Source organism: Phocoena phocoena, chromosome 15, assembly GCF_963924675.1.
Source record: "Phocoena phocoena chromosome 15, mPhoPho1.1, whole genome shotgun sequence".
Taxonomy (NCBI): Eukaryota; Metazoa; Chordata; class Mammalia; order Artiodactyla; family Phocoenidae; genus Phocoena; species Phocoena phocoena.
The window spans coordinates 30,785,261-30,807,538 of NC_089233.1; the positions used below are offsets into that span (position 1 = coordinate 30,785,261).

At 46.6% G+C, this 22,278-nt stretch overlaps 1 pseudogene across 1 annotated transcript; it reads right to left on the reverse strand.

Moving 5' to 3' along the window:
- Nucleotides 1-21,080: 21,080 nt before the first annotated feature.
- LOC136135127 (barrier-to-autointegration factor pseudogene) lies at nucleotides 21,081-21,752 on the reverse strand (annotated as a pseudogene). The gene has a single exon (XR_010656591.1). The product of XR_010656591.1 is annotated as a barrier-to-autointegration factor pseudogene (transcript).
- Between the last annotated feature and the right edge of the window lie 526 nt (nucleotides 21,753-22,278).

A 22,278-nucleotide genomic window follows, 5' to 3' on the forward strand; every position in this document is an offset into this window, starting at 1 on the left:
CCTCGCAGAACCTAAAGGCCTCAGGAGGGTCCAGAAATGGAAAGCCATCAGAAATGCAGACCAGATTTGCATTTCAAGAGCCTCTTGGCTCTGTTTCTCTCTGCAGGTTGCGTTCTTTCTTTCTCTCTCCAGCCTGACTTTCTCTGCTCCTGGACCACTCCAAGGACTGGAGCAGCTTCAGAGCTCAGTCCTAGCCACACAGCGTCTTTCTCTCAATCTCTCTATGTGGCTGGTAGAGGAGATAGTGTGGCCACAGATGGTTAGGCAGGTTCCACACTGCACAAGGGCCCCTGAGCAATGAAGCACCTGGAGAGTGAACCCCAGTCCCTCCTGTGCTCAACAAGCCATTCATCCAGGCTGAGAGCTGCATCCGCCCACGGGGAAGGTCTTCCTCTAATTCTGCAAAGATGTTGGATGGATTAGTGATGCCCAGAGCAAACTGTTATCTGAGCTCATCCTCCAACAGCAGCCATTGATTTCCCTTCAAGGAACTTCTCTTTCTCAGCCACCTGCAGCTTGGCCGGGTTTGTTAATCAAGGTACCAAAGGGTAAGAATGTGCTGGAACTCGACCTGTCTTGGAATCTGAATCTTGGAGCTGGCTCACCCTGCAGCAGTGCCTAGAGAGACTGTTGGATCCTGCTTCCTGGGTCCCAGGGCTGCTCTTGTCCCTTACTGGGGTCTAGGTTGTTCAGCTTTTCCTTTAGTTCTCTGATCTATCCTCTCTCCTTCCAACAAATGCCTATTTTTTGCTTAAGATAGTCAGAGTAAAGTTGTATGTTGTCTAGAACAGAAGAACTCTAATTTATAACAACAAAAACAAACATATTGAGCACTTACTATGTACCAGGCACTGTGCAAAGCACCTTACATGTAAATTCATTTTCTCCTTACAACAGCCCTATGAGGTAGGTACTATTGTAATTATTCCCATTTCACAGATGTGAAAACTGAGGCCCCAGGAGGGGAAATAACTTGCTCAGGACTACCCAGGTGTTAAGGAGTGGAGCTTGGATTTGGATTCAGGCAGCCTGCCTCCAGAATCCACATTCTTATTCAGTCCCAATTCCAAATTCCCAGGGAAAGGATTCCCCTTTGCCCAAGATGAGTCAGATAAGTGGTGCAGGGTGCATGCTGCACACAGCTGCCAGAGACTCGTTGCTATGGGTGAGAAGGGTGGCATGAAGGTCGTTAGTGATGTTGTCCAGGTATTCCCTGTTCCCCCTTCCTGGGCATACAGTGGGATGGCACTTCCTGCCCCCTAGTGGATGTGTGGGGCTCTGTGGTTAGTCTGGCCAATGAGTCATGAGTGGAAACGACTGTGTTCTTTTAGCATGCCCCATTCTCTTTGGCACTGAATCGGCCATGTTAACCTGGGCCCCTGAGTCCCAGGAGCAGAGCCTCCAATACCTGGCAATGGATGTGTAGCATAAGCAGGATGTAGACCTTTGTTATCTTAGGCCACTGGGGTCACTGGGCTCTTGGGGTCGTTTGTTACTGCAACAGAGCCCAACCTATCCTGACTTCAAGGAGTCACCTTCGAGAGATGCTTAACAGTCATCATGTTCAGCGTAATGCTCTGTGCCAGTATTTTTTTCTTAATTAATTATTTTTGGCTGCACTGGGTATCCGTTGCTGTGCGCGGGCTTTCTCTAGTTGTGGCGAACGGGGGCTACTCTTCGTTGTGGTGCACAGACTTCTCATAGCAGTGGCTTCTCTTGTTTCGGAGCACAGGCTCTACGCGTGCGGGCTTCAGTAGTTGTGGCATGCAGCCTCAGTAGTTGTGGCTCGCGGTCTCTAGAGCGCAAGCTCAGTAGTCGTGGCACACGGGCTTAGTTGCTCGGCGGCATGTGGGATCTTCCCGGCCCAGGGCTTGAACCCGTGTCCCCTGCATTGGCAGGCAGATTCTTAACCATTGCGCCACCAGGGAAGACCCTCTGTGCCAGTATTAGTTTCCAGTGGCTGCTGTTACAAATTACCAAAAATTTAGTGGCTTAAACAACGCAAAGTTATTATCTTACAGCTCTGTAGGTCAGAAGTCTGATGTGGGTCTCTTAAGCTAAAATGAACTTGTCAGCAGGGCCATGTGCCTTTCGGGGGGCTCTAGAGGAGAATCTGTTTTCTTGCTTTTTCCAGCTTCTCTCAGAGGGTGCCGCCCGTTCCTTGGCTCATGGCCCCTTCCATCTTCAAAGCCAGCGTTGGCAGGTCCAGTAATTCTCACCATGTCACATCCCCAGTTCTGAATCTTCTGCCTCCCTTGTCCTTCTTTTAAGGGCTGTGATTACATTGGTCCCACCTGGATAGTCCAGGATACTAATCCCTATTTTATTTTAATTAAAAAAAATTTTTTTAATTTTATTTAATTTTATTTTTTGGTCGCGTGACTTGTGGGATCTTAGTTCCCGGGTCAGGGATTGAACCTGGGCCATGGCAGAGGAAGCGCCGAGTCCTAACCACAGGACCACCGGGGAATTCTCCCTAATCCCTATTTTAAAGTCAGCTGACTAGCAGCCTCAACTCCCCCTTGGCATGTAAGGTAACATTCACAGATTCCAGGGGTCAGAATAAGGACAATGTTGAGAGGTCACGATCCTGCCCACCACTTCCTTCTGAGGAAATCACTAACTGGGGCAGGTACACATCAGATCGTCTCCTTTCTATCTGTTTCGGACAGAGTCCAGGCTCTGTTGGCTACCATGAGCCGCCCCGCCACACACAGTGCACGTGGCCGTCACAAACCAGAAGAGACCAAGATTAGTATGATCTCTCTGAGACGTCTCTGACCTCTGCAGAGGAGAGAGGGGCCACCAGGTAGCAATGCTGCTGCCTGTATTGTCTTCCCACCCAGGCCAACCGGATCTATGTGTCTGAACATTTATAGCAATAAATCTACCCTCTTGTGGGTGGCGCCATGCTGAAAACAAACATAGTGCGTATTAGATCCAAACTGTGGTCCTGACCACCTCAGCCCCAAGCATCAAATTCCCAACCAGTTCCCCTTCCTACTGTCAACAGCATCCTTGGAACTGAAGGGACATCTGATAGAAGTCTCAGCTGCAGCTGGAGGAAAAGAGGTCTCGATACCAACTCCATGGCCTGGGAAACATCTGGGGTGGGGGTGGGGCGGGGAGCGGGACAGTCTTCCTGTTCATGGTCCGTTCTGAACCTGCCGCCTATTTAGGGCATCTGGTGTATGAAGGCAGCATGGCTATGAAGCACTCAGACAAGCCTGAGTTCAAATCCCGGCTCTGCCTCTTCTATCTGTGTGACTTTGGATGAGTTATTTTGTTTCCTACTCTGAAAGATGGAGATGATAATTATAGTACTGTCTCCTGGGAGTGTTAGGAGGATAAACATGCAAATGTGAATGCAAATGTCATGCAGATTTGCCTAGTAGGTCCTAAATAAATGTGTGCTCTTGCTTTTACTACTATCTCAATAGAAATGATAGGTAATGAAGAGCTCATACATTTTCTAGACCCAGGTGATCCTATCAGCTGGTACAGACATGAATAAAGACAGAGAGATTTACAGTTAGTTTAGCTATCCCCATTTATTTTATTTATTTTATTATTTTATTTTATTTTATTCTATTTTTTATTTTATTTTATTTTTGGATGCACCGAACAGCTTGCTGGATCTTAGTTCCCTGACCGGATTGAACCCATGCCCCCTACAGTGGAAGCATGGAGTCCTAACCACTGGACAGTCAGGGAATTCTATACCAATCCCCATTTAAAATAAAAATACCTATTATATTCCCATGGTTTCCCTAGGGGTGGTCCAAAACCCAGCTCTATCAGAGTCATTGTGTGTATGTGGGGGGCGGGTGCTGAGAGGGGGCTGGTGGAAACAGCAGATGCTCAGGCCCCAGCCCAGTCTGACTGAAAGTGGGACCTAGGAATCTGCATTTGTAAAAACACCCCAGGAATTCTTGTGCTTATTATATTGAAAACTGCCCTCTCTTTGTACAGAGCCTCTGGAGGGAGAAGAAAATTGCAGTCTGTTGTTTGGATGTCACGAGCATCTCAGCATAAGGCAGGCCGGTGGGGACGGGCATGCCCGCTCTTTTTCCTTTCTGGCAACGCTGCCGCCTGGCATCCATCTGATGGCAGATGTGCAGAGCAGAAGTTGAGGGCTGGGTGTGAATCAGCTCCTGGCCTTCCCAGAGTAAATGGGTGCTTCATGGTTTCTACTCTAGCAGTTTAGCCCATCAAAGTCACAGCTGGTCCCTCTGGCCCCCAGTGAAAAGGCTGACCTGTCGCCAGTCTGAAAAGATGACAGCTATGGTAGGAGAATCAAAGAGAAGGCGGGCAGATGGAACAAGCATCCGCCCTACTTTCCTACAAGCAGCAGGCTTGTGTCACCTACAGGTGGCACTTGGAGTGAGGGAAAACCCTACCCCAGTTTTCTCCTGGGAAACTTTCCTCCCTTGCCCCTCCCTGCTTCTGGGAAAACACCCACTGCTCTGGATTCACCTGAGCTTGGCATTGCACGGAGGTCAAGAGCATAGATTCTGGAGCCAGGTTACATCCCTGGTTCTGCTGTGTGACATTGGGCAAGTTACTGAACTGCTCTGTTCCCTCAGTTTCCTCATCTGTAAAATGGGGATCACAGAACGTGCACCTCCTTGGGTCAGGGTGAGAATTGAATGAGTTAAGGTATGTCTGGGCCCAGAGCACTCACCGCCTGTGATACAGCAAATGAGAAATAAGTGTTTCTTGGTACCATTGTCAATATTACTGCTCATAATAATTAATAATGTTCTCCAAGCGCTTCCCAAATCCATGAGCCTGTGTGAAAGCTTTAGGTGCATGATATAATCTTCATAAAAACCCAATAGGTTCTGGAACTATTGGATAGTGGTGATGGTTGCCCATTATGAATGTGCTTAGTGCCAGCAAATTGTGAATGGTGTGCTTTAAAATGGTTAAAATGGTAAATTTTTGTTATATATATTTCACCACACACACACACACACACACACACACACACACACACACACAAAGCCCACTAGGGTAGAAGCTATTGTGATCACTCCTTTATTACAAATGAGAAAAACTGAGCTCAAAGAGCCCCTGTGCTTGCCCTGGGGTCCCAGAGCTGGGAGTGGCTCAGCCTGGATTTTATCCCAGCATGTTTGGCACTGTTGTGAACACAAAGACCCAATGGGCTGTGCCATTTCCGCCCCCTCGTCCCTTCTTCCTTTCCTCATTCTATTCTTTCATCCAACAAACTTGAGTTGTACCCCTACTATGTGCCAGGTCCTTTACCAAGTGCTGGGGATTCAACAGACAGCAAGGGAGACAGTCCTCAAACACTCTCCCAAAGGAACGTGCATTTACCACCTGGGCTAGTGCTGAGAAGGAACGTTCGGGGAGAGGAGATGATAACTGGTCTGAACCAGTCAGGGGAGCTTGGCAATGGCATCTTGGAGGAAGTGACAAAGCCAGGAGTGAGAGATGAAAGGAGTCCTCGAAGGGAGGTGGGAGGAGAAGAACATTCTTGGCAGAGAAAGCAGCCATTCATGCAAAGGCCCTGGGGCCCGTGTGGCTGGTGAGGAGAGGCTGGGAGAGATGGAGGAAGCCAAGGGTGGAAAGGACCACAGGGGCCTGGCCACACAGGCTGCCCCTGGGGAAGCTTTGCCTTTGTCTTAAGAGTAATGGGGGGACTTCCCTGGTGGCACAGTGGTTAAGAATCCGCCTGCCAATGCAGGAGACATGGGTTCGAGCCCAGGTCCCGGAAGATCCCACATGCCGCAGAGGAACTAAGCCCGTGCGCCACAACTACTGAAACCCGCGCGCCTAGAGCCCATGCTCTGCAACAAGAGAAGCCACCACAATGAGAAGCCCGTGCACCGCAACGAAGAGCAGCCCCCGCTCGACACAACTAGAGAAAGCCTGCGTGCAGCAACAAAGATCCAACGCGGCCAAAAATAAATTAAAAAAACAGAAGAGTAATAGGGGCCTTTCAGGGGTTGAAGCCAGGAAGCATGACCTAACTCGCCACCCCCAGGAAAGCCCACCTCTCCCTAGCCTCGACATCCCACGGGCAGCAATAAGGAATCCAAGCAGTGCTCCTGCAAGACCTCTCCACACCCTCATCCTCCACACCGTACAGGGCCTTACCTGCCCTGCAGCCCTCTACCTGTGCCCTCCCCCAGCCTGCCCTCCTCCCGGCTTTATTCCTCTCCAGAGACCCCCTGTGACCCTGTGTATTTCACTTCTCAGCTTGGCTTTCCCCTCAGGAAGGAAGGCTCCTCAAGCCGAAGACTTTTGTCTCCATAGTGCCCCCGGCACCCAAACAGGGCTCAAGAATCAGGCACCCAACCATTGAAAGGAGCCCAAATGCCACGTGCAGATGGGACAGGAACAAGAGTGGGGGGCCAGGTAGGGATCCGCTGCGGGAGTTTGGGTGGAGGTAGCGGTGCTTGGTCTGCAGAAAAACGGGAAAGTTCCCGAGTGGTCGGGAGCAGACCTAGACAGGCTTCTGAAGATCATCTTGTCCCAGGAGAGGGGGGACAGGTCTCCTTCTCAGAGGAGAGACGGCCCAAGGTCAACCTGGGTGTGAGAGTAGCACTGAGATTAGAAGCCTAATCCGGTCTCCACCCAGCAGGTCAAACCTGATCGCACCCTCCCACCCAGACCCCTCCCGTCTTCCTGCTACTCAGAAAGAGCCCAAAGCCAGCCTCCAGGTCTTTGCCCTCCTGGTCTTTCCCTCCTTGATGTAGCCTCTGCCTTCTCCTCCCCCTTGGTCTAGCTTCAAGGCTCAGCTCTAATGCCAGTCCTCCCAAAAGTGTAGGGGAGGGGGGAAATGGGAGCAAGTGGAGGGGAAGGGAGAGAAGGTCAAAACACGGGAGTTCTTCGGATTCATTCATTCATTCACCAAACTGCTTTTGAGCCCCAATCACATGCAGGCTTTGGGGAGACGGAAAGCAGGCTGAGGAAGCTCTTCTGCTTCGTGGAGCTGACAGTCAAGTGGGGAGATGGACATTAACTGTTGGAACACATTATTATGATTATGATCACTACTATTATTATTCTTTTGAACAGTCTGTATAGAGGTGAGCTGACCGCACTGGGACATCAGAATCTGAAGGAGACGTCCTGGAAATACAGGGCTCCCTGCCCGGCCGGTGTCCTCATGACAGTGACAGCCAGCACTCGGGTTCTCTGGGCATTGCTTTGTTCCATCTGCAGAGTAACCCCGGGGGCTAGCATCCCTATCTCCATTGCTCGGAATCCAAACACTGAGGCACAGGGGGGCCTCCCCCTGACAGAGAGCAGGGCTGACAGCCTGAGAAAGCTGGGCTGTTGAATGCTTACCTCCTACGGCCCCTCCTTAGAAGGCGCTCCTGGACTACCCTGTCTTACCCTGCCTTGCTTCTCTTCCTGGCACATAGAGACGGATCTATTTTTTATCCGTCTCCTCCACGAGAATGTAGGGCCAAAGGAAGCGTACTGATGACTCATCCCCTGCTGGTGCACACACCCGAAAATAATTGTATTTAGAAAGAAATGAGTGCAGTTGACTTTGATTAGCCCTTTAACATCATACCAGGTCTGGGAGGTCTCCTGTTGACAGAAATCCTTGCTAGACTTGCTTGGTTCACACTCTTGCTCCCAGAGCCAAGCACAATGCCAGGCACATAGTAGGTGCTCAGTAAAGACCTGTTGAGGAAATGAATGGATGAGCGAAACCATTGGGGTCTTGCCTTCCATCATGGCTAAATTATAGCCCCAATGTCCACCCTGTCCTCCTCTCTCCTTCCCTCCTTCCTTCCTGATCTCCGCAACGTTTGAGTCCCTACTAGCTGTCATGCACTTATGTAGAGCCTCGGATAACAAACTAAAAGTGACACAAAGCTCACATGACTGGGTTCGATAGACACATTTTTTAAAATTCCCTTTAAGATAATTCCCTGATGGTCCAGTGATTAGGACTCCGTGCTTCCAATGAAGGGGGCCTGGGTTCGATCCCTGGTCAGGGAACTAGGATCCCACATACCACACAGTGCAGCCAAAAAAAAAAAAAAAAAAATGTAATGTACCAAACACTATTTAATTTTTTTTTCTATCCCTTATTTTTTTCAGCTTTGGTATACTTAATATACAAAAATGGCACACCTTTAATGTATACATTTTTGTGAATTCGGACGTACACAGGTACCCGTGATGCCATTGCCACAGTCAAGGGAACATGCATATCCATCACCCCTCGAAGATTCTTGTGTCCCTTGCTTTTCTTTTTCTTCTTTTGTAGTACAAACTCTTACCCTGAAATGTACCCTCTCAACAACTTTTTAAGTGCATGACGCCACTGTGTTAACTACAGGACCTAGGTTGAAGAGCAAATCTCTGGAACTTTCTCATCTTGGAGATAGACCAAAGCTAGAGGGGGGAATAATCCATTCTTGGGGGGTGGGGTCGGGGTAGAGTGTAGAGAGTGGGGTCAGTGGAGAAGGCTTCAGAAAGAGCAGAAGTCTGAGGAAGACTCTGAAAAATGTCCAGAATTTCATCTCCTGTGGGCCATGGAAACTGCTGGAACAAAAGTGTGGAGGCAGAGAGAGACAATTATTTTATGATATCACTTATACGTGGAATCTAAAAAATACAAAAAACTGGTGAATATAACAAAAAAGAAACAGAGGGCTTCCCTGGTGGCGCAGTGGTTGGGAGTCCGCCTGCCGATGCAGGGGACACGGGTTCATGCCCCGGTCCGGGAAGATCCCACATGCCGCGGAGCGGCTGGGCCCGTGAGCCACGGCCACTGAGCCTGCGCATCCGAGCCTGTGCTCCACAACAGGAGAGGCCACAACAGGGAGAGGCCCGCGTACCACTAAAAAAAAAAGAGAGAGAGAAAGAGACTCACAGAACCAACTAGTGGTTGGGAAGGTGCTATGGGGGAGTGACGGGAGAGAGGTACAAAGTATTGGGTCTAAGATAGGCTCAAGAATGTATTGTACAACACAGGTGATACAGCCAATATTTTATAATAACTGTAAGTGGAAAGTAAACTTTCAAAATTGCATTAAAAAAATTTTTTTTTGGCCTCAAGGCATGTGGGATCTTCGTTCCTCCACCAGCAATCGAAACTGCGCCCCCTGCATTGGAAGCACGGAGTCTTAACCACTGGATTGCCAGGGAGGTCCCTGTATAAAGTTTTCTAAAAATAATAGTAAAAAAATAAAACACAAAAAAATAAGTAAAGCGGCAACTGACATCAGAGGAACCCCAGGGACCTAGGGTAGCTAAGTGTGAGGGGGTTTGTAGGGAGTAGCAGTTTGTCAGGCCAGTGAGTCCTTTTTAAAGTACTTATGACTCAAGTAGCTGCATATTTAACTAGCGGTTATATCTGCAGCAGATTTTACATCAACATTAGAAGGGTTTTATTTTTTTACCTTTATTGAGGCATAATTTACACAGCATAAAATTAACCCATTTAAAGAGCACAATCTAATGATCTTTAGTAAGTTTACCTGACGTGTGCCACCTTCACTATAATCTAATTTTAGAATCTTTCCGTCACTCTCAAAGATCCCTTGGGTCCATTTACAGTTAATCCCGTTTGCTCCATCAGCCCCAGGCAACCACTAATCCACTTTCTGTCTTGATGCATTTGCTCATTCTGGACATTTCATATAATTGGAATTCCTACTCTCTGTGGCCTTTTGCATCTGGCTTCTTTCACTTCTCTCACGTTTACAAGATTCATCCGTATGGTAGCCTGTGTCAGTACTTCCTTCCCTTTTTATGACTCAATAATATTCTGTGGTATGGCTAGACCATGTTTTATTTATCCAGTCAGCTGATGGACATTCAATTCTTCCAGTTCTGGGCTACTGTGAATAACGCCCTTCGAAATGTTGACCCAAAGGTCTGTATGGCCGCATGTTTTCATGTCTTTTGGGTAGATACCTAAGAGTGGACTGGCAGGTTGGATGAGAAATTTATGCTTGTCAGAAAACCGTCAGTACTGTTTTAGGGACTTCCTTGGAGGTCCAGTGGTTAAGACTCTGCGCTTCCACTGCAGGGGGCACAGGTTCTAAGATCCCGAATGCTGCACAGCATGGCCAAAAACCAAAGCAGAACCCTGCCAGTATTGTTTGAGAAGTGGTTTTTAATTTTTATTTATTTATTTATTTTTGGCTGTGTTGGGTCTTCGTTGCTGCGTGCGGGCTTTCTCTAGGTGCGGTGGGCGGGGGCTACTCTTTGTTGCGGTATGCAGGGTTCTCATTGCGGTGGCTTCTCTTGTTGTGGAACACAGGCTCTAGGTGCATGGGCTTCAGTAGTTGCAGCACGTGAGCTTCCGTAGTTGTGGCACGTGAGCTCAGTAGTTGTGGCTCGCAGGCTCTAGAGCGCAGGCTCAGTAGTTGTGGTGCACGGCCTTAGTTGCTCCACAGCATGTGGGATCTTCCTGGACCAGGGATCAAACCCATGTCCCCTGTGCTGGCAGGTGGATTCTTAACCACTGTACCACTAGGGAAGTCCCGAGAAGTGTTTTTTTTTTTTTTGCGGTACGCGGGCCTCTCACTGTTGTGGCCTCTCCCGTTGCGGAGCACAGGCTCCGGACGCGCAGGCTCAGTGGCCATGGCTCACGGGCCCAGCCGCTCCGCGGCATGCGGGATCTTCCCGGACCGGGGCACGAACCCGTGTCCCCTGCATCGGCAGGCAGACTCTCAACCGCTGCGCCACCAGGGAAGGCCCAGAAGTGTTTTTTTAAAAGGATGCAGAGGGTGTCTTGCCCAGGCCTCAAGGCCCCCCAGATAGATGGTGGCCCCCCCCAGCTAGATGGCAGTGGAATCAGGACTGCAACGAAGCTGTCAGCCTGTACAGAGCATGTCCTTAACCACACACTCACTTTCAGAAACCCTTTGTTCATTTAGAAACTTGAAATCAACCCTCACTCACGTCCTTCTGGAAAAATCCCAGGCAATGAAATCTTTTCTCATTAAGCAGAATCTTTCTTTTATTTTATTTATTTAATTTTTCTTACTTTCTTTTGATTTTTTTTTAGTTGATTTACAATGGTGTGTTAATTTCAGGTGTACAACAAAGTTATACATACATATATGTATATATTCTTTTTCAGATTCTTTTCCCTTATAGGTTATTACAAAATATGGGGTAGAGTTCCCCGGAATCTCTCTTTTAAAAGAATAGCCTCAGGAAGTGTTGAAAGAAATGACCAAAGTTTGCAAAACCCTCCTTTGTCATCTGGTACTAAAATTAAGGTAACTGGAGTTGGGGGAAAGAGCCCAATGCATGGAAATTTTGATTAACCTGTACATTAGTCATTTAACATTTTTGAGCATTTTTCGTGGTTTGTACAGAATATATAATTTGGTCAGTAGATTTTTTTTTTTTAAAGAAAGCAAATGGTTTCAGATCAGTAGTTTGGACTAAGATGGTGCAATCATGGCAAATTGTCTCTCTGTTCAGCACCTGTTCCTGTATTAAGAGAACTGTTGATGACAAATAGTCATTGGGTGTTACCTGTATATGTAAAATTAGGCTGGAAGCTAAGCAAGGTGGGGATTAAAAACCTTTCATGTTTGTATTCAGAAGACTTATTGTTCAGGGTCCTGTATATACTAGGTGCTCAATCAGTGCTTGTGGGAGGAGCAAACGTATGCATGAAAGTGTGGGAATTTAGTCCCTAGTATTATTAACCGTCAACCTTTGCTGAGGCCACCCTTCACATCAGGCATTGTGCTAGGCGCTGGCTATAAACACAAACAGGTACTGTCCTGGCCTCCGGGGGGGCCCTCAGGCCAGTGAGGGGCAGGCCAGGCCTCTTGTTCAAAAATTACGAAGCGGGGGAAGGGTAAGCTGTGACAAAGTGAGAGAGTGGCATGGACATATATACACTACCAAATGTAAAATAGATAGCTAGTGGGAAGCAGCCGCATAGCACAGGGGGATCAGCTCGGTGCTTTGTGACCACCTAGAGGGGTGGGATAGGGAGGGTGGGAGGGAGACGCAAGAGGGAGGGGATATGGAGATATATGTATACATATAGCTGATTCACTTTGTTATACAGCAGAAACTAACACAACATTATAAAGCAATTATACTCCAATAAAGATGTAAAAAAGAAAAAATTATGAAGGGTTTCAAGCTGGCAACCAGTGTGGAGGCCTTCTGGGCACCAGCCTACGTGCAACCATACACGCTGTACAACCATGAAGGCAGCCCTGTGTGTTGGTTTATCTACACATGCAAACCTCTGAAAGGACTCACCAGAAATCATTCATGCTGTCTGAAGGGGCCCAGACAATGTCACTTCCATGCTCAAAAATTCTTTGTTGGTACCCCATGTCACCCAGAGTAATAGCCAAGGTCCTGACCCCCGGCAGCCAGCACACCCACTCCCTACTTCTTGGCTCTCATGTACTCTTCTCCTAGCTCTCTCCACTCACCCACTGTGCCTCTTTGTGCTGCTTTTGTCCAGTAAACCTTGCCCAGACCTGCCTCAGGGCCTATGCACTTGCTATTCTCCCCAAAGCCTCCTGGCTAACTCCCTTGTGAAGTCACCTCCTAGCATTCCTAGCTGCTCTAGTTAAAGCTGCCACTCCCTCTAATGCTCTACCCCTCTCCACAAACCCCCTAGTCCCCTAATTTCCTTTCTTTTTCTCTATAGTACCTGTTATGTTTTAATAGACTTAATAACTTGATAGACTTGTTTTGTTTCATTTTGCCCCCCTCGCTCTAGAGTGTAAGCTCCTCGGGGGGGTGGGATTTGTGTGTGTATATGTCTTTTTCGATCTCTGCTATAGCCCCAGTACCTGCAAGAGCACCTGGGCTATAACAGGTGCTCAATAACTGTTTATTGAGGGAAAGAAGACAGACTTCTCATGTACAGGCAAACGTGGATCAAGCCTCTGAATTAAATACTATGACTGGTCCCATATGAAGAAATTGAGGCATGTCAGGGAGTCCTACTATCAAGCCAGCTCAGGTAACCAGTGTAAGAACCTCGGGATCACAGGGGAAGCTTTTGCTTTTCTTTCAATGCCTTTCTAGACTATTAGCATTTTGATTTTTTGCCACGTGTCCATATTCTTTCTATTTAAGAAAAAAATCGACTACAATTTTGTAGAGAAGTTGCACAAAGAGCCTGTTGTTAATCTCCTAGAATTCTGTCATTGATTTCATAGGGCGGTGCCTTGGCATTCAGGAGGCACTCAATATTTGTCTGTGGTGTGAATGGAGACAGACTGTATACTCAGCAGAGGGAGAAAAGGAGAGACACAGAGAGATTTAAGAACAGTACTGGCAACCAGTTAAGTGTAGTCATGAAAATGTAGTGGGGGACTTCCCTGGTGGCGCAGTGGTTAAGAATCCGCCTGCCAATGCAGGGGACGTGGGTTCAAGCCCTGGTCCGGGAAGATTCCACATGCCGCAGAGCAACTAAGCCTCTGTGCTACAACTACTGAGCCTGTGCTCTAGGGCCTGCAAGCCACCACTACTGAGCCCACGTGCCACAAGTACTTAAGCCTGCGCGTCTAGAGCCCGTGCTCCACAACAAGAGAAGCCACTGCAATGAGAAGCCCACGCACTGCAAGAGAGAGTATCCCCTGCTCGCTGCAACTAGAGAAAGCCCGCGCAGCAACGAAGACCCAACACAACCAAAAATAAATAAATAATTTTTAAAAAATGTAGTGGGTAGCAAATTTTCTGATGGCAAGAGCCTACACTCTATTTTCTTAAGACTTTTTCATTGAGTTATAAAATAGCCTATCCTCATCATTCATGGATTCTGTATTTGTGAATTCACTTACTCACTAAAATATGTTTGTAACCCCTAAATGCACACTCACAGTACTTCCGAAGTCTTTGACAAATATCTGAGTCTCCCGACAAGCACATTCCCAGCTGAAGTCAAACAAGACGACCAACACCCTGACCTTTGTCTTGGCTCTGATACAGAGCACCAGTGTCCCTTCGTGGTCTACTTAGTGCCATGTTTTTTTGCACATTTGCACTTTTTGTGGATTTTACTGTTTAAAGCGGCCCCCAAGCGTTGTGCTGAGGTGCTGTCTATGTTCCTAAGTGCAAGAAGATGTGATGTACTTTAAGGAGAAAACGCATGTGTTAGAAAAGCTCCATCGGGCACAAACTGTAGCGCTACTGGCCCTGCATTCAACGTACATGACACAACAGCGTATATTAAATAAGGTGCCTTTAAACAGAAACACACAATTTGGCTGTTCCCAAACACCTGTATGACAACCTAGTAAGGATTTCTGCAAAATAGAAAGCTTTTAAAATTACCTGATTACTTCACATTAACGAACTCGTTAACGGAAGCTTTGTGAAGTGTGCGTCAATTTTGTACAGTATGTATGGCATGCAATCGTGTTATATAAAATTATTACTTTTTTAATGATTTTTGCCTGCAACAATTATAGTTGTAGTATTGTTGCAAACTCTATTTTTTAAAAAATAAATTTATTTATTTATTTTTGGCTGTGTTGGGTCTGTTGCTGCGCGTGGGCTTTCTCTAGTTGCGGCGAACAGGGGCTACTCTTCGTTGCAGTGAGCGGGCTTCTTATTGTGGTGGCTTCTCTTGTTGCGGAGCACAGGCTCTAGGCACACAGGATTCAGTAGTTGCAGCACACAGGCTCAGTAGTTGTGGCTCGTGGGCTCTAGAGTGCAGGCTCAGTAGTTGTGGCGCACGGGCTTAGTTGCTCCATGGCATGTGGGATCTTCCTGGACCAGGGCTTGAACCCATGTCCCCTGCATTGGCAGACAGATTCCTAACCACTGCATCACCAGGGAAGCCCTGTTATATGAAATTATGTTTCCTTTAACTATGGAAGGAACCTGTACTGTAATGTAATTAAACAATGAAATAATGTGTTACGGTTATGGGGATATTATCTAAAGTGGGCTTGATTCTGTAGCCCCAAAGGTACCCAGCAGAAGCTAACTCTGGGACCCATGAAGGGCTAAGTCTTCAGGGAAAGAATGGGTGAGATGAAATGCACAGTGTTGTGGGGTTTTTAAAATTTATTTTAAGTATAGTTGATGCACAGTGTCGTGTTAATTCCTACCGTACAGCAAACTGACTCAGTTATACATATATATACATTCTTTTTCATACTCTTTTCCATTATGGTTTAGCACAGGCTATTGAATTCCCTGTGCTATACAGTAGGACCTCGTTGTTTATCCATTCTATCAATATATATAATAGTTTGCATCTGCTAATCCCATACTCCCAGTCCATCCCTGTCTCACCCCCCTCCCCCTTGGCAACCAAAGGTCTCTTCTCTATGTCTGTGAGTCTGTTTCTGTTTAGTAGATAAGTTCATTTGTGAAATGCATAGTGTTTAAATGGTAGACACTGATTTGGACCATTATTAAATGGATTCTATCATCTTATCTACCTATCTATATCTGTCTAGCTGGCAAAATGTCATAGCGAATATTTGAGTGAAAGTCCAAATATGAGGGAGTTTTGCATGTACTTCAATACAAGGTAGAGGCTTCAAAATTACTTTAGAGTAGTCCTTCTTTTGTCCTGGAACCACACCTTGCGTAAAACTTTAAGCTATGCAAATGAGCAAGGATTCCATACCCAGCCTTCGGAAGAGCTAGGGGTGGGGAAGGGGTGGTGGTGGGAGGGAGCCTACAATAGGCTGGAGGCTGAGAAGGGTAGGACCAGATCTCTTTCCCTTCACTGCTGGGCCTCCCAAGCACAAGACGCTCTTCATGCTCCCAGAGAACTTACTTTCTTGGGATTCGCCATGCCGTCAAAGTCAAGGCCACCTCAGAAAAGGAAACGGAAGCCTGAGTATAGCTGGAGGGCCAAAGGGGCATATGTCCCCCAATTCCTGAGGCAACGTCCCCCTAACACCCCTGGCACCAGCTTACGCTGCAGGTGGTTTCTGGATGCCTGGAGGGGCACAAGACAAAAACAAGGTATGTTTCTTAGAATCACGTTTTCCAACTTGATTGTCGGTTTGTAAGAAAGCTGTTGATTTCGGGGAGGTAGATCTTGCCATGGGCCAACTTATAGAAATCTTGAATTGCCTTCCATAGCTGGTTGGTTTCTTCTGGGGGGGCGTTAGGTATGTGAGCGTGTGATTTGCAAATAAGCCTTTGACCTTTTCCTTTGCAGTTGAGCCTGTGTTTCATTCTCTTGCTTTTGGCATTGCTCCGTTGGAAGTTGACTGAATCAACCAAAATGGGGTTGGGTCTTTGAACAGCTAGTGGAAGGATGGGTATGGGGGACAGAGGTTAGGGTTAGGGTGGAGAGCGAAAGGGGAGCTTTATCAGTCTAACCAGAATCATGGTTGAAAGGGCTCCTCCACAGAACCCAGGCTCCAAGATGGGCACAGATGCCCAAGTGCAGTCTTAATTACCCTTGAAAATCCCTTAAATCACTTTTGTTACCTATTATCTTCCAAGGAAGGAACAAGATTACCTTATTGAGTACAGCTGAATTGACTGTTGTATTTAGAAATGTCATAACATTTTCCCCCTTCAAAAAAACAAAACAAACAAACAAAAAACAACTTCAAATCCAGAATCACACCAGTCCAGAGCTGAAGTCATGTAAGTGAACATGAAAATACTGAGCATTTGTTCTATCTCCATAAACTTGTAAGATCCCTTTCTTCCCTTGGTTTCATCTGAAGCTCGCAGCCCTTACTCCCATCTCTTTGTAATTGACGTTCAGGCCCACATTTAAGCACCGTCTTCTGCTTTCTTTTGCATGGTTTTTGTGTTTCCCCATACATTGGATGCCCTTCCTTGCTTTACCTGCACAGAGAATTCAACCTTCAGAACCCCACAGACAGGGAGAGGGTTGTGTGCCGATTGTGAGGTTGGAACATTGGAGAAAGATGCGGGGCTTCACCTTAGTAGGTGGGGCGGCTACAAAGCTCTGCTAGTTCCCACAGCTGCCACCGAAATCCTGGCTCTGAGAAACCTACAAACGAATAGGTTTGTTCCTTTAGTCGATATTTGAGTCTTTTCCTGTGGATTCTAACTTGAAGGAGATAAGGGCAGTTATTACCCTACGGAGCATACATTCTGTTCTGATGGAGGAGGCAGACTTTTTTTTTTTTTTAATTTATTTTTTGGCCGCACTTGGGGCGTGTGGGGTCTCAGTTCCCCGACCAGGGATTGGAACCCGCGCCCCCTGCACTGGAAGCGCGGAGCCTTAACCAGTGGACCGGCAGGGAAGTCCCTGTACAAGCTTTTGTGTGGACCTACGTTTCCAGTTCTCTTGGATGTATATCTAGTCGAATAGCTGGGTCATATGGTAACTGTTTAACTTTTTGAGGAACTGGTTTTGAACTTTTTGAAATGTGACTCATAGAAATTTTAAAATTGCATATGTGGCTCGTATTATCCTACAGTTGGCCTAGAATGTCCCAAGCATTGTGATGAAAGGTTGGAGAGAATTTATACTAAAGGGTGTGATGGGGAGGCAAGGGCGATGCTGGGCAGAGGGTATCCTTCTGTAACTTTTATATCTTACTTTATATACCTTCATCATCTCTGTTGATGATAATTACCAAAGCCTGTTAACTGGTCTCCCTGCTCCAGGGCCAATCTCCATCCAGCAGCCAGAGATATTTTTAAAAGTGTAATTCTGATCATGTTATTCCCTGTTTAAAACACTTCAATGGCCTCCCTGTTCCAATCATATCATATGTAAATTCTTTCCCATGGCCTGGCACTCAGTAGTTGCTCAGGAAATATTTGTTGAACAAATAATGGAAAATATTTTATGTCTTTTTTTGTTTCAAATCTATATATTTTTTAAATTTAAAGAAATTTCAAATTGAAAAAAGTAAAACACTGAAAAATTATATTTCAGGGCAACATCCCATATATGCAGTATAAGTCCATTTTCCTGTATCTTCTCTATCACTGGGTATTCATCTTTTTAATTTTTAACTATGGCCTATTTGCTGGGTGAAAAGTATCTTGTTTTAAAGTTGGATTTCTTTGTTAACAACTAGGTTGAGCATCTTCTGTTTGTTCACTATTTGTTATCTGGTTTTATGACCAAATTAATGATTACAATCTTACTTTGTTTTTATCAAAAAGTATTCTTTTCCACATGAAAGATCTCCAACCTTTGTCTATGTCATATTTGTCCTTTGTTAGGTTAACAAAAAGAGATTTTTTATTTTTTTAATTTGGCCACACTGCTCAGCTTGTGGGATCTTAGTTCCCCAATCAGGGATTGAACCCGCATCCTTGACAGTGAAAGTGCAGAGTCCTAACCACTGGACTGCCAGGGGGCTCCCAACAATATTTAAAAAAATATCTTCTAGAAGAAAATGCATGCTTACAAATAAAACTAATTTAAAATACAGGTTAAAAAAAAAGTTTGGTTATAAAGCAGAAACTAACACACCATTGTAAAGCAATTATACTCCAATAAAGATGTCAAAAAAAAAAAAAGATTGGTGTGTTAGGAACATGGTTAATAGAGAAGAATAAATAGTAGCTGATATTTATATGGCACGTGTTATTTTTATTTTTTTGGCTGCGTTGGGTCTTTGTTGCTGCGCGCAGACTTTCTCTAGTGGCAGAGAGCGAGGGCCACTCTTCCTTGTGGTGCACAGGCTTCTCATTGCCGTGGCTTCTCTTGCTGCAGAGCACAGGCTCCAGGCGCGTGGGCTTCAGTAGTTGCAGCACACGGGCTCAGTAGTTGTGGCTCACAGGCTCTAGAGTGTAGGCTCAGTAGTTGTGGCGCATGGGCTTTGTTGCTCCGCAGCATGTGGGATCTTCCCGGACCAGAGCTTGAACCCGATTCCCCTGCATTGGTGGGTGGATTCTTAACCACTGCCCCACCAGGGAAGTCCTGGCAAGTGCTATTTTACCTAGAGCATCCTTTATCCCCTGGGGCTAGCAGTCTTTTTTTTTTTTTTTTTTTTTTGCGGTACGCGCGCCTCTCACTGCTGTGGCCTCTCCCATCGCGGAGCACAGGCTCCGGACGCGCAGGCCCAGCGGCCATGGCTCACGGGCCCAGCCGCTCCGCGGCACATTGAATCCTCCTAGACCGGGGCACGAACCCGCGTCCCCTGCATCGGCAGGCAGACTCCCAACCACTGCACCACCAGGGAAGCCCTAGCAGTCTTTTTTTTGGTAAAGGTTCAGATAGTAAATAGTTTGGACCATATAATCTGTCCCAACTACTTCATTCTGCCATTATAAGAGCCACAGACAATAAATGAATGGGTGTGTCTGTATTCCAATAAACCTTATTAATGGATACTGAAGTGTGAACCTTCATAATTTTCACATGCCATGAAATACTATTCACTGATTTTTTTTCCAGCCATTGAAAAAAATGTAAAAAACATTCTTAGTTCTTGGGCTATGCAAAAACAGGAAGTAGACCAGACAAATGTGGCCCACGGGCTATAGTTTGCCAACCACTGCTTTATCCCTTTTGAACTTGACTATAGCTCAGTGAGGTGGACAGGTAGGCATGATTCTCCACTTTCAGTACATGCAGGAGCAGGTTCAGGGAGGTGAGGGCATGGAGCTCACATAGTCTGGCTGGGTCCTGCCCCATCACACACAGATGCTCGAAGGAAAAACCAACAAGAGCAAACAATTCCATGGAAGCCAAAAGCTTTTATTCAAATCCAGACTGTTATAGGTTTTAGAAACTTAAGTTTTTAGTGAATCTAAAGCTTTAATGATTCCACCCTAGACCAAATACTTTGAAAAAGGAATACCATGTCCCTTTGAGTGTAGCTATTTCAACACTTTCCTTGCCCAACTGGATCCCATCAGTGCTATCCACTTTAAACTCAGAGGGTGGGATTTTTTCTTTTTTTTCTTTTTTTTTTTTTTTTGCGATACGCAGGCCTTTCACTGTTGTGGCCTCTCCCATTGTGGAGCACAGGCTCTGGACGCTCAGGCTCAGCGGCCATGGCTCACGGGCCCAGCCGCTCCGCGGCATGTGGGATCTTCCCGGACCGGGGCACGAACCCATGTCCCCTGCACGGGTGGGATTTTTAAACAACCAGGATAATTGGAGGGCAGTAGAGCCCCAGCTTCAGAGTGTAGACAGACTTAGAATCCTGTCACTTATTTGCTGTGTGACTTTGGACAAGCTGCCAACCTCTCCATAAAAAGATCATCATCTATGGTTTCATTTTCAGTGCAAATTTGAATCAATGCCATAAAAATAGGAGTCAAGTCCCAGTTTTTGTCTGAATGTGAAATAATACAAATTCCTTAGACACCCCCCCCCCCACGTTAATTTAAGGCTCCAATAATCTCCAGGCACAAAGGACCAAGAGGCCTGAAGCACCCATATGTGTCTAGACTGACAACTAGGGCAACCCCATGTGAGTAGGTAAACAGAAATACCCACCCTCCATTATCAAGGGTAGTCTTGAATGATTAGCTTTATTTTTTTTAATTTAAATTGATTGATTGATTGATTGCTGTGTTGGGCTCCCGTTGCTGCGTGAGGGCTTTCCCTAGTTACGGCGAGAGGGGGCTATGCTTTGTTGCGGTGTGCAGGCTTCTCACTGCAATGGCTTCTCTTGTTGCATGGGCTCTAGGCTTGTGGGCTTCAGTAGTTGTGGCACACAGGCTCAGTAGTTGTGGCTCGCGGGCTCTAGAGCGCAGGCTCAGTAGTTGTGGCGCATGCGCTTAGCTGCTCCGCGGCATGTGGGATCTTCCTGGGCCAGGGCTCAGACCTGTGTCCCCTGCACTGGCAAGCGAATTCTTAACCACTGTGCCACCAGGGAAGCCATTGAATGATTAGCTTTAAATGTCGCCAAGTCTTCAGGAACACAACCCGCTCAGAAAATATGGGAGCGTAGAATACATCCTACCCGGCTGGTGTAAAAAGTGGAGTTAAAATAAGGAAAGTAGCTGGCATGGAGTGGATCAGGCAAAACAATGGCTATTTGTATTAGTTCAGTGGCAGAGTATTAATTTAGGAATTTCTTGGATGTGGGTTTTGAAATATTGACAGGCCTGCCTGGGTGAGGGCAACTTGGTGTGACTCTTAAGACCTCCTATGGAGCGGGGCTGAGGCTGCCAGAGTGGGAATCTGTTTTAGTGTTTTGTTTTTTTTTTATTTGGAAGGCCACTGACTTTATTGATTTAAAAAAACTTTACAAGGACAGTGACTGTTGTGCCAGAAAGAGGACCAAATGGAGTAAAACAGACCCGAGGTGGGAGCAGGGGGCAGGTGAGGACAAGGCCAGGAATCACTCAGAAAAGCTGGTAACTGCAGTCACAAAACTGGCAGGGAAAGGCGAAGGGAGATGCATGCAAGGGAAAGAATTCCAAAAACGTTGAAAGGTGAGGGGAGAGAACTCCCCAAAGACCCTGGAGTACATGGGAGCTGCGCATGACAACAGCAATCTTTTCCTTTGTAGAGGATGGGGGAGGAGTCCTCACTTGGCTGCAAACTCTGGAGACTTAGTGCTGGGGCTCGGGGTCGGGGCTCCCCAGAGAGCATCACAAGAACACGTCGCACCACTCTCGAAGGCAACCGAAGCAATCCCGCGACTGCTTGGCGTTGGCGCCGCACGTGTCCTTCAGCCATTCCCGGAAAAGATCTTCATCTTTCTTTAGCACCAGAAACTGACCAAGGACCACATAGGCCTTGTCAAAGTCCCTTTCCTCCAGCTTCTTGCCCAGGACTTCGCCAATCCTGGCCAGGCTTCCGGCTGGCTTTTCCCCCATGGGCTCTGCCATGAAGTCTCTGTGCTTTTGGGAGGTTGCCATCTTGATCAGGCTTAATCTGGGAATCCTGTAGCTCTGGTTCCCGTAACGGCTTCTCCCGCCGATCCCTCAACCCATTAGTGTTTCGTTTTGTTTTGTTGAAGTAACAACAGCTTTAGTGAGATAGAATTCACATACTATACAACTCTCCTACGTGTATAATTAATTCAGGTGTTTGTAGTGTATTTAGAGAGCTGTGCAGCCACCACCATGGCCAATTTTGGACATTTTCATTTCTCCCCCCAAATCCCATACCCACTAACAGTCCCTGTTCCCTGTCCCCACAGCTGCTGGCAACCACTAATCTGCTTTCTGTCTCTATGGAGTGACCTATTCTGGACATTTCGTATAAATGGAATCAGACAATATGTGGCCTTTTATGTCTGGCTTCTTTCACTCAATGTATTGTTTTCAAGGTTCATTAAGATAGTGTGTGTCAGTGTGTAATTCCTTTTAATGGCTGAATAATATTCCATGGTAGGATATGCCACTTTATTTATCCATTCATCAGTTGATGGATATTTTGAGTTGTTTCCAGAGGTGAAATGA